Raw genomic sequence first — 20322 nt, forward strand, 5'->3', positions numbered from 1 at the left:
GTGACACGTGCTCCTCATTTGCACCCTCTCCTGTCCCAGTCATCAAATGAATGTGTGCTACTGCTCAGTTTTTCCTTTAGGCCATCCTTTTGTATCTTGCAGGTACATCTTGTTTGCTAGATTCTCACCTGCACAGGTTCCTGCTTCTCCTAGCATCTAACAGGTTATTAAGGCTTAGGGTATTCAGTTGCTGTCCTTTGTTTCTTCTTCCCTGTGTTTGAAAGCCTGTTTCTCCTGTACTCAAGAAGTTGCTGTTCTGCAGTCCTTGCACCTCTTCCTGGTGACTATAAGGTATTAGCTGTAGTTCAACAGTTATCTCATCCTTGTGATCAGTAGTGTGTCAGCAGTGTCTCATCACGTCACACTTTTCTTTTCTGTGTACAGACCACATGAATAATTACTTACGTGTATCAGGACCCAGTGGTTATGGTTTTTCCTTCATTATGTCCATTTTAAGAACACTGCAAAGTAGATCCAGGTTGTTTTCAGGTGCATTGAGAACTAACCTCAAGGGAGTAACATTGTATTTGTAACTCCCTTTGCATCTTTATCACTAGTTAATTCACTGCAGTGTGAAGAAACTACCTTTTTATCTAGTAGTTTTAGCTAGTGTTTTCAAGTTCTGATTTGTCTTAACTGGAAATGGAAAGTATACTTAACTGTTTTTTTAATTACTGCTAACAAAGGAGCACAGGGGTGTTGATTCACTAGCTGATGGAAATTTTAGTTTAAGATTTCAAAGTCAATTTGAGCTGTAAGAAAATACTTAACACTTCCTTATACGTGAGGCAATTTGAGGTGGTTATATTATTGATGTCTCAAGATTGTCTAAAAAGTCATTATGAAACGGTTAAATTTTAAAAACAAGATGTTACAGAAAAGAAGGATTTGTTTCTATGTTTTTTTAATATTAGTGAAAGCATGTTTCTGCTTGTAATTAAGACGTCTTTGCTTGTAACAGTTCCAACCTGTTCAACATAGAAACAAACATAAGAACAGAAGGTTAACCTGTTTTTGTCATTCAGGCCATGATCTTTTAAAATTATTTAAATATGGTCTTAAATACTTAAAAATGGTGTCTCTTATAGTCAGTAACTCAGCATTTTGGGCGGAATGTTTTCAGTTGGTTATCTCCTTATCAACATGATTAAGTCCCTGTAACATGTCACAGAGAATAACAATGGTGGCTTTTTTCTGTTTGCCTTGGTTGCAATAACTGTATTTAATGATGTTCAAAGCAGAATAATGTCTCTGAAGTCTTGTTATCTAGGTTAGTAAAAAATTCCACCATTTTAGTACCTCCACTCTATGCCTGCTTCTTCACTTTCCTATGTGCATGTAATAAGTGAGGAACTAAACCACTAAACACACATTAGGAAGACTAGTAAGAAAACAACTCTCCCACCCAAAACAAGCAGAAACAACAATCTGATCTTCATGAAGAGAAAAGAGGAGGGGATGGATATTTAACAATTGTACCAAAGTAAAAGAAAAGAAGAGTTAATATGGCTAATTGCATTTAAAGGTGGGGAAAATAAGGTAAACAAGGATTTTTCTAATGACTGTAGTGTTGTGCAATGACATATAAATGTGATAAGTTTACTAAGGGCTGAAGACCTTTGTATAATTAGTACAGAATGGTGTGACACTTTATTTACATAAGTGGTGAGACACTGAGACGAAAGAGAAAGGAATAGAAGATTGCATTACCCAAAACAGGTCAGCTAATGGCAGGCAGCTTTCTAGCCAAGAAAATAGGATCATAGAATTGATTCTAGAGAAAAATCTCACCAGCATTGAACAACCTTAGTTCAATTTTATAAGAGTTTGTATCTTCTAGGGCATAGCCTATTAACCGTTTCTACCATCTGGACTTTCTCAGCCAAACTCCTTTAGAAAGAGCATTCTCATATACTAATAATTTTTATATAAGTTTTTGAGTGGTGCAGAAGGTTGTTTTGACCTAGTGTATCTCCTGATACAGCCTGTAGTTCTTGCAGTCATTGACAGGTAATATGAAACTGGAAAAGTGTAGATCCTACCATATCATTTTTTCCAAGCAAGAAATTGGTATGGTTTGCTTGCCTATTTTAGTCCTCTAAACTGAGTCATTATCTTGCATTCATTCTTAAAAAAATAATAAAAAAAAAAAACACTGACTAACTTTGTATCAGCATATGGTATTTTATACCAATGCACTTTCCTGGATGAAGATTTACTCTACCTGAAAAGTTTAACTGGTAAAGTAAAAAACTCTCAACAATAACTTTGAAAATTACAGGGAAAGAGATGTGAACACTTCAACAGGCAAAACCTTGTAACACTATTGCAACCTAGATGTTAATATTCTAGTAAGATTTTTGTCTTAAGCAATGTGGAAACGTTAATATTTTTAATCTATAGATAGAAGGGTTTCCTATAGAAGGTGTACATCCTTGGGGTACCCTGAAAATACCCAATACTGTGTTCAGTGGTTTGTTCCTACACCTCTGTTTTCCTTCATTCTAAAATTTGAAGTGCAGAACTCAGGGCAAGCAATTGCATTAACTTAACCACGTGGTTGTCCCAAAAGATTTTAAAGTGTCTTTCCTTTTCTCCCCAGAGAGAAGCGGAGCTTTAGAAAACAATGAGTATGTGAGTAGAAAGTAACTTGCTTTCAAATAGAGTTGTTTTTCAGCATACCAAATCAACCTGAATGCAGTAAACTATTGGAGGGTGCTAAAATCTCCCTTAACAAGGGTATATTCCCAAGGGTCACTAGACAGCTGCTCTGCTTTTATGGTGTAAATATGCATCTACATCAATAATAAAGATTGGAAGAAAATGAAAAAATATCACATTACACAGCTGGAAATCTCAGGGGAAACATTATACAATGACTTCACCACACTTCTGGAAGTATCTTCTGTAAAGAACACACAAGAAGAACAAGAGTAACTCCCATTAAATTCTGCTGAGTTTAAATAACTTAATATGATATCAGTTATAAAACCCCAAAACAAACAGAATGACAGATTTTTGTTTTCTCAATGTGGTTTGAATTTACATAAAAGAAATTAGATTTATATGCTGCTTGGGTCTGATTTTAAATTCAGAAATGCTAGCAAATTCAGAGTTTCTGTGCTTAGTGCTTAATATGATTACACTTAGTCTTGAAAGTAGACAAGGTACAGTTCTAAGGCACAGTGGTAAAAGTTGAGGGTTGAGTGAGTAGATTGAAATGTATGTTTTGCAGCTTTTATGAGTTTGAGCTATTCTGATAGAACTATAGCACAGCTATGTTTATATTCAAAAACAGTTAAGCTGCTATGGACAATGCCTGTACAGTCAGGAGAAGGGGCTAGTGTAGTTTCTGAATTATCCCACCTTCTCTATTATCCCAATGTAACAATAGGCTTTCCTATTTAGCTATCAGAGGAAATTCACAATGACCTAGCCACATTGCCCTGCTGTGTTTTATGGAGTAGAGAGTTAGCGAAGTAACACAAAGGATCGAGACAACAGGTTCTGTGTTTTTGAAATGTAGACGTTTGAAAACATTCTTAGAGCCTCCCAGAGGAAGACTACAGGGGCTATAATGATTCTACTCCAGACAAGTTTGGCTAGGATGTAGAGAGAGATCTTATTTTAAGAAGTCTGTGTCTTCAAACATCAGTAGGTCTGGCTATCCAGCGATGGGTTGCAGGGATTACCCTTTCATGATTCAGATGATGCCCCAGGCATAAGTGACCTGAGCACTTTGAGGAATGGCTGAAACTGTCCATAAATACTAGGGAGGACTTTAGAGAAAGACTGAATCTTTTGGTGGTACCTAACCTTTATGCTTATTACTGCCATCTTGGTAACTTTCTCAGTCTACTAGTTGATCAAGAAAAAAAAAGCAAAACCTCAAACTGCAAGTACAAAAGAAATATATTCCACTAAACTGCAACTGAACCTGCAGTAATATTACTACTGAAACGCATTAATTCATCAGCTTACCTGTGGTCACGCTAGGTAGAAGACCTTCAGGGAACTCCAGTGGACTACAGGTACAGTAGTGCTAGGGTCTGTCTTTTTTTTTTTCTTCTTCCTTTTTTTTTTTTTCCTTTCAGAACTGAACCAAAACCCAACCACAGTATTAGAAGGTACTGGTAGAACATAAAATTTCAATCACCTTGAAATGATATTAGATTTCATGGTATTTTCCATTTTCAAAGTGGTAACTTTGATGTTTTGAAAAAAACAAACTTAAGTCATTGTATACCTCGTAAGATCCAGTGTGATTTCAGTTGGTTTCAGTTTTCTTCATGTCCTTATCTTCCTCTTGTACTAAGGTGTTATAAGATGACCATGGCTTCACCCAGAGAGGGTACTAGTTCAATGATTAATGAACTGATCATTGTCTCCCATATGCTTACCCACAGAGATATTACAGACTCGGATAGTATTCTTGCAACCCCTGAAAAGTGTTGTAGAAGTACAGATTATGTGTTTTTATCAAATGCATGAGTTATTTTCAGATGTGGTATAAACACTTTTTCTGAAGTAAGCAAAGACACCTGTTGAACATTTTGTGATGGGATTACATTATTACTGTGAAGAGAAACGTTAAATGTACACATAGATATATTTCAAAAATAGCATATTCTTGAGATACTGTAATTAAATGAGAAATGACAAGTAATATGTGATGCATTCATGATTACAATAGTGCATTTTCTAACTTGATCAACATGATTATAATAGAATAATCTTAAAAGAAAAATAATTTTTATTGCAAGTTGATAGAGTTTACAGGAAGAAGGACGGAAACAATTATCATGAGGGCTTGAACAATCACACTTACTGAAAGGGGATAAAACTAATCATCTCAGTCATGTTATTGTCATTGTCTACGGTTTGCCCATCATAGTAAAATAAATGCATCATAAAATGAGAGAATAAGTTTTAAAACATGCATAAAAGGTATTTATAGTGATTACAGTATTGGCTGCCTTAGTTATAATTATTTTTCTTTCTATAGGAGGAGGAAAGGTATTGATTAGTGGTGTTATAATTAAGATTTAAATCCAGCGGAATTTGCTACTATTGGGCTTCAGCAGAGGGTGTTCTGCCATACTGAGGCTGTTGCTTGTCTTAATGACATTCTAGTTTTGTTAATCTTCTGTGCTTGCATGCGTACATATCCAAGAATTTTCCAGATTTACTGATGCCTGAGGTTGAGACATCAAGCTTAAATCCCATAACTCTGCTTTGCAGAAATAACAGCTGGACCAGATTGTGTCACTTCAGGGAGGTGAAGACAGAGGATTAAAGTAGATGAGCCAATGTGTCAGCTGGTTTTGAAAAGTTCTGGGATTTTGGCATAAAATTACATCAAAAAACATTTTTCCCCTAGTTATTTGGTGCAGATGATCTTCACCAACAGGTTCTTATCTTTAGCAGCTAAAATAATATATTCATCACCACTGTTCACTTTGGCTGAATCCCTGTGTACATCAACTCACCCTTTCTTTTGGCTGACTGTCTATAGTTCAGCTGGCATGTAATCAGTGCATCACTGCTTTTCAAGACTGGTTCTTCTCAGTGCTGTGATTCTTTCCTTTCCTCATGAGCCTTTTTAAGGTGATCAAAAGCAAATAAATTATATCTGTGAATCTGTTCAAGAAAAAACAGGGGCCCAAAATAACACTAAGGAGCTTCCCCACCACCACAGATCTCTTATCATGATTCTACATTCCAACAATTAACTTTGTAGAAATCCAGGCTGTGGACATGGACAATACATTTTACCCTTCTCAGAGCTTTGGCTTAAGGTTAGTAGCACAGTTCTGTGCTTTGAAGGCAGAATGTATCTTAATTAATTTTATCTTGATTTTATTTTAGAGGGCTAATCTCAAAGATTTTCCATATGATCCACTTGGATGATGCCATTGCACCGTTTTTAGAAAAGCTGTGAAAATGTATTTAAATGTGGAATAAGACTCATCTGGCCTGTTTACTTGATTCAGATTCAGAATCTCACTTTTCAGTAGTAAACAAAATATGAAATGCATATTCCTGGAAAAAAACCACCCATAACAGAGATCCACACCAGTGGTAAATTTACGCAGCAGCAGAATGTTATGATAGCTTTGACTGCAGTAGCTGAAGTGAAGGAGGAATACTGGAATAAAAATAAAATTTATTTATGAAGGAATATAGCAAAATTTAGTGGTTATTTATCATAAAACCCACTAATTTTTCTGAACTACTTTGTAATCCATCTATGCGGTAATTTGGAATACTTGTACTTAAAACAGATGCCAGCAATATTCTTCAGAGAATATTCAGACCAGTGTGAATGCGAGACAGATGGAAACAGAAAAATCAATAGTTCAGGGAACTATCTCAGATGCATGTATTTTGCATAGGTCAAGTTTGATGAAACCTAAGTTTCATGAGTCAACATTTCTGGTGTAAATAATTCACAGTAATGAAAAAAACCACTAAGCCTGTATGGAATGAATATAAATATAATTTTTTAAAAGTTATTTGAGAGTTATAATATCTAAGTCTTGTGGTTGGTTTATATGTAAATATGACTCTACTGATGTGATTTGATAGGACAGTGAAAGATTGGAGTTTTTTAAATTTTTTTAATAATGTGTTTAAGATACAGAAAAATTTCATAAAATTCAGACTGAGTGGCAGTTGTAGTATGACAACACTGGCTTTTTTTTCTTTGTTTTTAATGAACATATTGTAAAAATCACTATAAATCTTCAAATTAGTATTAAAATCTGATCTCAGTCCTGATATTTTTTTGTGTGTCATCAGTTTCTAAGTGTTCCAAGATCACTGTAACAGCAGCTGCCTTTAGGAGTTGCTCTGAAGAGCTCCCCTAGTTACAAGATGAAAATATAAGAACAAGCTAATGCAGTGAGATGTTATGCTATGTAAAGTACTTGGTAATCAGGGCAGCACTCCTGTTGCCTCAGCTGACAGTGATATAAAATAAGACCTAGCCAATTCTGTATCACTACGGAGACATAGAACTTAATTCTGATCTCTCTCATTAATTGAACTGATACAACCCCACAGATTTTAGTGGTTACTTCTGGTTTACACTGGTAAAATGAAAAACCCGTGGAAATTAATGTCTTTTTTTTTCTAGAACTATAGCAGATTCCAGATTAGACACTATGTAAGATTAGAATAAGGGCCAGTATGTTTTCCTGAGAATGTATATCACAGCTTTGCATGGCAGTCTTATAAAGGACCTCTTGAAGTCCCCTCACAGGAACAAAAATTAAGCAGATATGGGCAAAACTTCAGTATCCAGTTGTAGCTTGCATTTATTCACTTGCAGTTTAGAACTAAAGTATGAATTTTATAACCTTAAAATCCTATAAAAATATATATGTCAATAGCTAGGGCTAACCAAATTATTGAAGGATGGTGCGTACCTCACCCCTTACAAGCACAATTCTTTTTTATCTATCTTCTGTGTTTGGAAGAAATCAAATGTTCTATTTCTTTATTAGTCAAAATTAGTATTTTCTATGAGTTGCTAGAAAGAGTGCAAAACACCTTTAAGTTTATAATGCCTGGATAATTTATACAATGGTTTCTGAAGAGAATTGCCTAAGAAGTTCTGTGAGCTGTGAGGGTTGTTTTTAACAAATCTTCAACTTCTGTAAAAGCTCCAGAAGAGTGGAAGGAAATTCTAATGTGCGCATATTTTAAGGTTAAACATGATGCCACAAGTAATATCAGGCAGCCTAATTCTAAAATCAGTTTTCATGCATTGAAAGGCTGATAAAGATGGAAAAACAAAAATTAACCATCAATGTTGATTGATACGATCTTATTGAAAACAGATATTGAACAAGCATGCTGATGCTTTTGATGAGATTGCAAGGTTGACTGATGGTCTGTATTGTTTGATTTAATGTACTTTGACTTCAGTACTGCCACTTGGCCATGTCTTGTGTGACCTTGTGGTTAAAAGAAATGAGAGAAAAGTGTATATTATATAATCTGTTTGGCCTTTTAGATTAGTATGACAAATGGAAACAACTTCAGAAAACCATTATCTGGTTGAAATTTGTCTCTAGGAAGAAGTGTGTACCACGGAGCTTCGTCAGATCTCTTTTTTGGCTTGACGTTTTTCAGGATCCTTCTTGGGGAATGGCATCCTGCCAGTGGAAGGCTCTATAATCTGTCAGGAAAAGCATAACCTGGAAAAACAGTTGGAAACTGATGCAAGATGATTTCAGACTACAATAGGAGTAAGGCTTGTCTAGAGTAACATTGCATCTGCATGCTAACACTTAGGAAAGTTAAAGTGAGTCAACTGAACATGTGGAATTAGTAAACATAAACTGAAGAATGATAAACCCTTTTTTGGATGCTGTCATTCATAAGTAAAGTGAACTCCAGTATGTTGGAGTTTAGTATTTAAGGACCTTTATCTGAAATGAAATCATCTATGTTGAGTTTAATTCATATTTATATTTAATTTATTGCCATTGTCTTCACTGGTTTTCCTAATCTGTCCACTTAGACCACTTCAGTTGAGAATTGGCATTGGATCATTTTACCTAGAAATGCAGTGGCTTCTCAGTCAGTTGAAAACTTTGTTGCTTATTTAGAAAGAATCCATAAATAGAAACCTTGCTATTCCTAATTAGATATTTTTCAATAATCAGTGTTGTCTGGCAGTAAAAATTTTATTTATACACTAACCCCAAAAAGGGAATACTTTTGTTCATTCTTTAAGCTTTGTAAATTAATGAGAACTTTGCCATATATTTTAATGTTGTTTTATCAAACCTTAAAGGAACATTTACCTAACAAGCTATAGTAAAATCCTAGCCTTGTCAGTGGGAGCTTAGCCATTTGCTTCAGGGAGAAGAAAGGAAATTTGTATTGCACAGTGGTTGATTGTCATCAGTTTCATCTGAAGCCAGTGATCATCACTGATCACAATAGCACCCAAGAGTTACTTTGATGTGCAGCAAACAAGGAAAGAAAACAAATGAAGATATTAAAAACTTCCAAATGCTGAGAGAATTGTCAAGAGAAAAGCAAGATAGTTGCTTCAGGGACAAGACCAGGGAAGAAGGACATTCACATTTAAATCTTAAAAAGAAAATTCCAATTAAACAAATCCATAAAATATATTGTAAAAAAAAGTTAGTTTGGAGTCTCTGTATTGAATTCTTCTATCTGGTAAGAGCAACTTTGCTTTGCAGTATCCCTTGAACAGTGCCTATATCCTACTTCTTTCTTGACTCATCTTCAACCTTTCAAAAGAAGATTACACAATGCCCGAAACATCTTGGAAGCGTAGATTAATAAAAAATAAATTGGCCTTGAATGTTGGCAAAAGTCAAAACCGTATTTTCAGGGAGCTGTTTCATTCAGTCATAATTAATTTTTAACAAAATGAGTAGCCTTAAGCATTTGGATACCTGGATGGAGTCTGAATCCTGCTAGCTATGTTTGAAATCTCAGGGACTTGCAAGAGATGAAGAAAAGCTTTCATAGCTGTGGCCTTACTACTTCAGCGATGTACGTCTGTTCTAAATAACGCTGAGACTAATTCTGTCCATAGTCACACTGATGTAAATCCAGAGTAAACCCCTGATACTGCAAGGAAATAGCATGAACTTTAAGCATGGGACAAATCCTATTTATTACAGCAGTAATGTTCATCATCTTGAAGTTAGATGTGTGTATAGCTCTGCAGGGTTTACTTTAAATAGTCACCCTTTTTAAAATGAATTGTACCTAGAGCAGAAGTTGGTGCTGCAGCTGGAGACATTATCCTTTACTATTGTTGGTTATCTCTTTCACAAGCTGTGCAGGTTTACAGTCACTTAGTATTCTTTATTTCAGCAAAAAATCATTAAAAGAGATTCTAGAAGTTGTTGAAATATAGGTGATTATAAACCTCTGAAAAAAAGAAATAACAATACATCTTAAACTGTTGCCAAATACTGCAGATTTTAAATCACAAACCAATTAAAATTATTCCATTTTAGTTATTTTTAATGTATTTTTAAATAACATGAAACTATTTCCCTAGAACATCACAAAGAGTAAAAAAAAGAACCTTTGTTTTAGTCTTATTCCCATGCTGACAGGTTACGCTTTGCATTGGCTCTCTAATAAACATTTGAGTAGAGAATAATTCCAAAAAAGAAAAATGAAAGAGAAGCTCTGTGGTGCATTACAGTATATTGTCTTATGACACAGCTAAGTATAGCTAATTTATTTGGAGCAAAGGGGTTATTAGGGTGAAGATTAATGCACAAATAACTCTTATTCCTGGAAGCTTACTGTGAGACATAAACTCACAAAATCTGTTGCATAGGTGAGTTTACAACTGCGCCTAAAGTAGCTGAGATCTTTATATGAGTGAGGTAATGCTTAAGGTTCCAGAGGCTGTTGCAGAACAAAAAGGGGAAGGATCTAGGGATTGTTTTATGACCACTAACATATGTAAACATGTATGCTGGCAGATGAGTAATTGTATCTGTGGTTCAGGTTGATATATGATCGCAGGAGGGATTAGTACCATGATTTCACAATGATAGGAACAGCATAGAAGCCATTAATCAACAAATGGGCATTGTTTGTCTTCTATTAACTATGTTGTATAAATGACTAGATTATTATGGAGCCCTTTTGCTTTGCATTTTTTTGAAGCACCGTGTATTTTGAGTTATGATAGTGTGAGTTTGGTAGATCCAGAATCTTGTCCTGAATAAAACCTCCTGTAATCTCCGACATGGATCTTAGGCATATCTTAAGTCTAGTATAATATGTAGTAGTAATATACCAGAATGTCCCTCTAGGAAGGGTGGGGGTTATAAACTGTTGTTAGTACTTCCAAGGTCAAACATAGTTCTTTCTATGAAAGTAAAAGATAGAACTACATTACCCTGTCAAGTTAATACAGTGTGATAGAGCATCTCAGGCAGCACATCCTGAAAGACTGTAAACGTCTAATAGATTTAAGGAAACTGTACCTCAGGGAACATATTAGAAAGAATTCATCAATAGATCAAAACTGTCTTGGAGCCTTACTTATTGGGGACCAGCACAGTTTTAAATTAATATATTTTTAAGAAAAGCCTCAAGACAAATTGTATTTCTTGGATTAGTTTTACAAGGATGGGTCAATAATTTCTAATTGAGAATTTCTAGTTTTTTTTTTTAATGCTGGCATGAGCAATTTCAATAATTTTAACTCTGTAATTAAGTTTTGAGGATTTTTTTCCCAAATGAGTTTCAAATTACTTAATGTGCTGTTTATATTCTGTCATTCTTTAGAGATGAAATTGGATGTATTTGTGAAGTGTCTGAGCAGTGTGCCTCTAATGACAAAGAACTTTAATTATAAAATATGTTTTTGCAAGTTTTGCATTAATCAGACATAAAATTAACAGTGTAAAGCTTTTACACATGTTCACATGCTTACAGAATACCAGCAAGTTTTCATCCTTAGGTGTGTCACAATATATTTAAACACTTGGAATCAATACTAATTTAAGGATAATAGCAATTAATAACAATTCTGCTATTCTGTGTGCTTTAAGTAATTCCTTCTACAAGCAGTCCCAGTAAAATCAGTTACTCTACAGTGTGAATAAAGTAAAGAAATTGGCCTTTATTTATTTTTCATGTGCAATCAAATTTAAGCTCACCTTTGGACTCTCTCATGCACTTTATGGAAATTTCAGCTGTTCTGGATAGCTAGTTCAAACCAGCTGGCCCAAGATTTCATCCTGTGGTGCTTATTCTCCATTTTACTGCAAAAAACATTTCACTAGAGTCTGTGGAGTCTCACCAATGTAAAAATGGTGTGATAGAAAGGCAGTTCATGCTGCGTGGATACATTCTAAGCAGTCATGCAACTAAAGAGGAGAACTGAATATAAATATGCAGAAACATGAAATAACTACAGAGTATAAGTTCAGGCATTTGATGACTTACATGCTGATAAATTCTACATGAAGTTGTTTTCCTGCTAAAATATATCTGTGCTTCATAGCTTTATATTTGTTCCAAAACCACAGAAGAACTTTCCTAAAAGGAACTTGGGCAGACTTTGGACACCCAAGTCCAGAAGTGTGTCCTTCAAAAGCTTCACCTAAGGTGCATAAGGTTTCAACAGTAAGATTTGCAAGGTATTTTAAAATCATCTTTTTATATATGTCCCGCAGTAGGCATGCTTGATCTTAATCAGGATCACTAGATACACATTCCTTTGCTTTCTCCTAGGAAAGGGGAATTTCAAAACTTCAAAGGCTGCTTCCTACATTTAAACGTTGTTGAATAAAATTCACGGACAGTCCTTGGAGCAGGGGTTGGAACTCACATCTCCCAGATTTAGTGCTCAAAATAGTGCTAAATTCTGTAACTAAGTTTACAGAATCATGCAGTGTCTTGCCCTCTCTCTTCCTCTCTGACATAGTTAATTCTTTCTTATAAAGTGGCGCAGCTTCAACAGCAAAGAACAACAACCCTCCTGAAAACCCTTGGAACGTGATTAAGGTTTGAACTTCTTCAGGCTAACCTGTGTGTAGATGCTTTTCCCATCAGTTTGTTTTATAAAAAGGAGTGGGTTTGAAGTGAATCTACCACTGTCCACAGTTAGCATGCTTTGGTTTGCATTGTGGAGTAGTCTTGATTCATGTGAATGGATTGATTTCAGATAAAACTAAACGAAAAGATGTTCTTCAGCTGCTGCTGAGTATTCAATCTATTGGATCAGACAAGCATAAGTCTGAAGTAAAACCCCCTCAAACATGCGTAATGTTGGGTCCTCGCTGTCAGTTATTTCATTTTATAGATCTACTGTTGCACCACACTAGTTGCAAATTTAGACATGGCCTCATTCTCCTGAAAGAAAGAAGGAGCATCTGTTCCATTTTTTAGAAGGAACAGCACTTAAGCCTAGGAAAAAATATTGTAGGCTATCCCGCTAAACCATGATAAGTATCTTCCTGGAATCTAGAATTAGAGGTCTAAACCCTAGAAAGTAATGAGATTTTTTTAGTATTTTCTACGTGCTAGATTTGGTGGTTCCCTTCTCAACTTGTCTGTTATAAATTCCATGTTGAGGTGCTTGTTTTTTCCTATGGATTACATAAATAGCTAAAGCTAGCTTACGGTCATGGATTCTACTGGTGTCAGGAAATCAAAGTTTGAGATGAGCACTGCAATGACAATGACTTTTATGAACATAGTCTTTAGTTTAGACTTTCTGGTTAGTAAGAATTCCTTGAACAGCTGCTCTTATGATAACACTTTGTTTTTCTTCAGCTGTACTTTTCCTTCAGCGCAAACATCTCAGTTAAAAGCCTCTACTGTATTGACAGTCAGCTATGTTAACCCTATTATGTTCATGCTATTTAAAATCATAATGAACTATAATATACGACTTAGGAAAGCTTTATACCAAGGAGTGGATAAATACACTAGGTTAATAATCCTCCAGTTCTGGAGCAATTGCTATTTACAAAGGACAAACTATGGTCTACTGATGACATCATTAGAGAATTGTTTTAATTAAACTCTATATTGCCTGTGTCTCACTGTGACCACCTCTTACCATAATTTGATTTGTATAGGGCACTCATTTGCAAACTGGATATTGCTGCAGAATAAGATTTGCTCATATTTTTGCTGGCCTGTGTTCCACATAGTAATTAAGAACAAGCTTAAAGTTAAGTATGTGTTTAGCTACTTTCTTGAACTGATGCCTCTTTTATTCCCCTTCATTTAAATTTGTGCCTCAAATAGAAATATTAAGGATCTGATTCTGTCAATCTTATTGATGTTGAGTAATGAGTTAATTATTAGATTATGTCATTTTGACATAAACTATTCTAATCTCAGAACAAGAAAATCCAAATGCAAGTTATTTAACAGTCTGTTCAAATCTAGAATTAAAATATTTTGACAGTATCACACAGAAGAGGAAATAAGATTTTATACTATTCTTTATTATGAAATATAAGCCATGGTTTGCAATCTGTGGAAATTACTAGATGTGTCTTCTGTTTCAAGTACCTGTTGATTTTTGGTGTTGGGAAAAGAGTGATCAATTTGGAGAAAAACAGCATTTTTTTTATTACTACCTGCAATTTGACTCTAATTTTGTAGTTCCCATAACAACATCCGAATGACTGAAAGCTCTGTACCATTGCTGTCCACTGAACCAACAGGATATAGCAGGCTATTGCTTGTCTTCCTTGTTTCTCTGACAAAGACAAATGCTCTGAGAACCTGACTTCACATTCTGCTTTAAAAAACAAACTTTACTGTTAGTCACTGTCTGTATTTTCCCACCTATAAAAATGATAAAACCAAAATATCTGGTGTTGGGAAATTCTTATGTATCCTTTATAAGTCAGATCTTTTTTTCCCCTCTGCATGCCCGGAGAAATACAGTACAGCTAGGTAATTCTCAATATCATGGCAATCAAGAAATAAAAAGATTCTTTTTCAAAATAATGTTTCATTTCCCAGTACCTCACATCAGATTAGGCAGAACAGCAGCAGAATCCAGCACATCAAAAAGCTGAGGGACTCTTTAAAATCATTTTAATCTTTTCTGATGCAAATGTTTTAAGTACATATAAATGCTGTAAGGCAAGGAAATAATATTTTTATGGCCTGCAACTTATTCCTTGCTAAGTTAGATGTTTATTTCTTGAAAATTTATTTTATTCGCCGAATAATAGACAGCTGCATGAAGTAAACCTCAAGCTGTATTCTGAAGTCTGTTTGAATAGAACGCTTTAGTCTAACAAATTGAGAGGACTTATACCCTCTCTAGTATGCTGATAGTACAACTAGCTCATTCCATCTTGAATTTGTTAAGCTAAAGACAGGAAAGGGATTTAAAGGTTGGGGAATGTTGTTTTGTTTATCCTGCTGGTGGTGAAAATAAGCCTCTAAATATCTGATCACAACCTGCACCTGCTATTTTAGAGATAAAAAGTGCCTGAACTGCCTTTAAAATAGCAAATAGCTTACTTTGCAAGTTGCCATAATCTTTAATTTATTTATTAAAGATATTTTCTTAGAATATTTGTGTTAAACGTGACAGTTTGATTGCACTGGGGTCTTGCCCTTGGGGCAGCTATTTGGATGCATCATATGACGCAGAATATCAATATAAAATAGTTTTGCTGGAATGAAAAGTTTGTTTATCATACTGTCTGTATTTACCATCTCGAATGCACTATTCAACAGTTTAGTAAAATTGAATAGTATATGCTCCAATTCTCTCTTGGAATGTTATGATGTTAGGAAGCCATTGTATTTCTGTGCAGAAGGAGATGAATCTTTATTCTGTAGCAAAGCCTTGCCTAGAGCATTATGGTTTTTTCCTACCCATATGTTTAATATATGTTCCTATATGCAGATTAATGTTTGGCCAGCCTTCTTCACAACTAGCTTATAGCTATCCCTTTCAAACTGTCATTATGCTAATCAAGCAATTTTTATGTTATCCCCGTACAAAACACTAAGCCAGGAAGGAAATAAGTTTGAGAGTACATATTAGCATCCTAAAAATAAGTACACATACACAAACACAAACAGGCACATCCATACATATATATTAATTAGGGAAATGTAATACTTATTCAAAAAAACAGAATTGCAAACCTAGAGAATTACATTAATATCTTCAGACTTAAATTGACCTGCAAGGCATGGAAACAGAGTTAGAGGACTTAGCAGTCTGTCAGCAATGCCATACAACATGATCTAAACTTCCAGAAAGGTGAACAAGTGAGGTATTGTTCCTTACATCCACTGAGCCTCCTCTCATATTTTATATCAAATTGTATTATATATTAATTGTTCAGAAATCTTTTATTTTTAGTATTAGAACCTTCAGTTTAACTAAAAAATAACTCAGCCTAGAAAGGGCAATGGAAAGAAAATCTGTGGAGGTAGACCTATTCTTAAGGGTTTCTAAATGCAGCCAATTTGAGAAGTTCATTGAAAAGTCTAGGTGAAGGAACAGTGACAGTGCACCTGTCTCTTTTAGCTGACATCGGAATAATTAATTTCATGAAAATGACTTCTATTGGAGGTTAATTTATTTTGGCTGACAGGCACATACATTAGTATACATGTCTAATGCTGCAGTCAGCCTGAGCTTTATTTAGAATAGTTTATTTACATCTTTGGGTGATTTCATTGTAAGAGATGGAAGATGTACAGGGTCATCAAGTATGAACATTTTTTTCTTGGTTCAGAGAAAATAAAATATCAAAACAACAGAATATTGGCTGCTTGAATATTTTGGCCTTCTGACAGAAAATTATGTCATTTTTTACACCAGTGAAGTTTAAGCAGTTCCTAGGTATGGTACTTTTGGTAAGCAAACACCAAACTCCTCTCATTTCACTGATACTGGTAATGTGTGAGTATAGTGAGAAGGGGACACATTGCATTAACTGAGTATGAAAAGTAGTGTTTGTATGCAGCTCAAGTAACTCTGCTTACCTGCTCTTCTGGCCATAATTTGGTGTTTAAAACAATCTTTTTTGTAGTCGTAAAATTTACTGACACAAAGATGGCTGTCTGTAGGAGGAGATGGGGATTCCTTTGGAATGAGTGATCTTGGAGTGATCTTCAGTAGGAGCCAAGCACAAAATACAGCATGTACATTTTGAATGGCACAGATGTGTTAGAATGGAATGACTCCATATTTTAGAAAGAAGAGCAAATCTGAGACTATTTAGTGGATTTATATGCTATTCGAGTCTGGAAAGTCCAGCAGTGGAAAATGATCTACATTCCCATTTCAATTTCTGAGTTCATGAAGTCAGTACAATACCTTTTAAAAGTGAATTACAGTAAAAATTTCCCAAGATATAGTTACTCCTTAGGCTTTTTTTTGTGCATCTTTGTGTGGATGGGTGGAGCCTAATGTAATTTTTAAAGTTTAGTTTTAACAAGCTTATACTTGTGTTCTCAGCTAATCAAGAAGAAAAAGATGGATTCTGTATTTGTGTAATTTAGGCAACATTTGGCTTCCTCAGTTTTTGTGAAAAGCAAGTAGACAGTATTTATGGGGAGAGTGGATATGCTTTTAAAGATAGATAAGTTGCCTCTTTTGACCTCATTGTCCAGTTTTCTCATACACTGAAAGTCTCCTGGTACTTTGGCGTCCTTCCCGGAGTAGGAAGTCTTGGGTTATCTAATTAGACTTGGGCATCTTGTAGAAGGGAAAATAGAGATTCTTCCTACCCTGATACATGAATGATATATGCTAGCTCATCCATTTTCATTACACTTTTCTGTGGCTAGGATCCAACCATTGGATGGAATTTATATTTATCAATTTTTGTGATAGCCACCTGTTAAATCAGTGTCATTGGTACAAAGTCAAATAATACTTATATACAAGCTAGACTGAATGATGTTTCAGTTGCTCATTCTACATCCTACAAAAAGACATTTTGGGCAAAAAGATTAGATGAAAACAGAAAAGGCAAGAGGACAAGCATTATTAAAAAGTGTTGTATGATCATAAAAGATTTTTAAATAATCTTTTCCATGTATCTAAAGAGAGTAACAGAAGGGTTCTATTACTAACAGACACAGAGAGATCACAAGTTCAGAATAGCTCCCTGAATCAAGGAAATCAATGGCCATGGGCCATTCTGGTTGGAACCTCAGAATTTAAACTGAGGCCAACTCACCTTTATTGTCTTGAAGGAACATAGAAAGAGAAATGCTTGCTCAATTATCTTGGAGCTAGATTATTAAGTATATATTGAAGTGTGTTGTGTTCTCCAGGACATGAGTCTGGAACCTCTGTTCATACAAACCACAGAAAAATCCATCAGAAGGCAGGCTAACAGCCAGCCCGCCTGAAAACAGCTGGCATTAGATGAGAATGTAAGTTGTGAATTTTGACTTGTTTCTGCATTGTCCTGAAAGAAAGTAAAAAAAAAAAAAAAAAAAAAATTGTTCAGACAGAACCAAAAATATGGAAATGAAGCAGAGAGAGGAGCTATTGTATTAGACGTAAAGCTGAAGGACCTTCACTGTATGTGGATGAACTTGTGAAACATATGGCAAATTATATCATTGGTATAAGCTAGAAGTAGAACTTCTGTTTTCCATTCTTCTTCAAAATGAGATTAATTTCAATAAATATAAAGGTTTTCTCTCCTACATTTTTATCAGCTATGTATGTGTAAGTATATGTGCAAACTGAGTAATTTCTGAAAAATGCAAGAATTGCAGCAGAAATAATATTTACAGATAATAATACTAAAATAACTAATTCTCCAGATTCATTATTGGGTTTTGGTGTTTGTAGTCATTCACACCTGTGCATGGTAGTTGTAAAATCCTATGAAATTCTAATAGTAGCATTTTACAGTCATTTTGCATCTGTGTTAGGCAGTGAGAATGAGGTCCAAGCTATATAGAATCAGATTTATTTAAAATTAGGTACAAATTCATTCTACTTGTGTGGAATACCTGAGTTATTTAAATGCGGAATGTGTATCCTGACTGTCTTCAGATTTAGGACTCAATATTAAACTCTTGAACAGATATGCCTGCAAAAATTAAGCAGAGATTACAATTCAGTAGGTCAAATGAACAGAACTGAGTCTAAAGTTTAGCTAATGCTTTCCTCTTCACAGATATTTCCTTAAGGATGAGGCTGCAGTTCTCATGGCTCCTGCCATAATGCTAGCCATGTGGAGTTAACTCGATTGTTTTTAGTTATACTCCAGTTTCTGAATTACAGTTTCCTTGAAGAGTCATAATATTTGTCCTTGCATTCTCCCTGCTAAGCAATCTGAAATAGGAATCGGTTCATATTCAAGCAAACTTTCTTTAAAGCACCAGTGGCCATAGTTGTTTGTATATTCTCCCTTTCTATAGACTTTGCAGATTCTATCATAAGTTTCCAAGGTCACTCAGAAAGAGAGGGAAAGAGAGAGAGACAATACTAATTCTGTTGCTATTGAAGTGTTACTTGGGAAATGACCTGGAAAAAAATTCCCTGAAGAGCAGTAGGGTGTCAGTGCTAACTCCAAAATAAAGAAAACAGTGAAACTATTGAACCGTGCCAAGTGCCATTTTTTTCATCTCCTCAAACTGTTAAAAGACTGAGTAGTGTTGTTGACATAGCAAGAACTTAAAAAATCTCTCACTAGAGGTTACTCATCAGAAGAATGAACATTATGGAAGTAGTTTGGGAAATCTAATGTCTATCAAAGATCTTCCACTGCTTGTCACATAACGTATAGAAAGTGTAAAGTATGTCAGTCTCGTTTTAAAAGATTCTCTTAAAAGCCCTGTCCTCCATAATAGTCCTGTAGTGTCAGTAAGCCATACCATGGTAATCAGCTTTCAGTTATCCAGAACAGTGATTATCTTGGAGGGAGGGAGGGAAAACGCAAATAATAGAACATGTGTAAGTTACATTATGTGCACAGACAGTAATGGGGGAAAGACAGGTTAGTGATAATGTTGCCAGTAAAGGACAGAGATACCTGTCCAAAGTCAGCACAGCACAGCCTTATTCAAACATTTCTGGAGCTGGAATGACTCTTGTAAAGCCCATATGGCTGTCCCTGCTCCTCCTAAGGGTAAACTACACTTGTGTTCCTAGATACAGGAGAGGTGATCACACCGATACGGTATCAGTACAAATAATGGTGTGGGAAGCATCACCAGGTGATACTTACAAATGGGGCATGTTAACACTGCACAGCTAAGTCAGATACACATGTTAGTTTTGAGGGAGCTGGAGCATCACCACAACATAATGTGGCATTATACAGAAATATTAGGTTTGGTCCTGAAAGCAATAAAGCTTTAACAGCATGGCCCTGAACCATGGCTGATTCATAGAATCCTTCCTGAGGAGTAGTTTATCCACAAGCAAACACCGTGCTGATTTGGCTACATAGTTGATTTGGTTTATTAGTGCTAACTTGGGGATATCTGCCCGGTGTTCCATTACAACATGTTGGTGTATTCATAGGCGCTCAGGTTATTTTTCTTAGTATGCAAACACAAAAATCATAAGAAAATGATGTCTTGTTAGTCTGGTGTTATTAGAGATATTTTGTAGGCATTGCTTCAAAAGGCTGGGTCTGAGACATGTTTGCTGTTTAAGAACAAGCCGCTGGTGTTGGCTAAGGTTTCTGGAACTGATGCATGGTGACCATTTTATTTCATGATTAGTAAAAGCGTATGTAAGGAAACTTAAACATTACATCTCCAATCTTTATGCTTTTGGTAAGGCAGTCCTTAAGGCTACAACATCTATTGCTATCTGGCAGAGGG

Source organism: Dromaius novaehollandiae, chromosome 14, assembly GCF_036370855.1.
Source record: "Dromaius novaehollandiae isolate bDroNov1 chromosome 14, bDroNov1.hap1, whole genome shotgun sequence".
NCBI lineage: Eukaryota > Metazoa > Chordata > Aves > Casuariiformes > Dromaiidae > Dromaius > Dromaius novaehollandiae.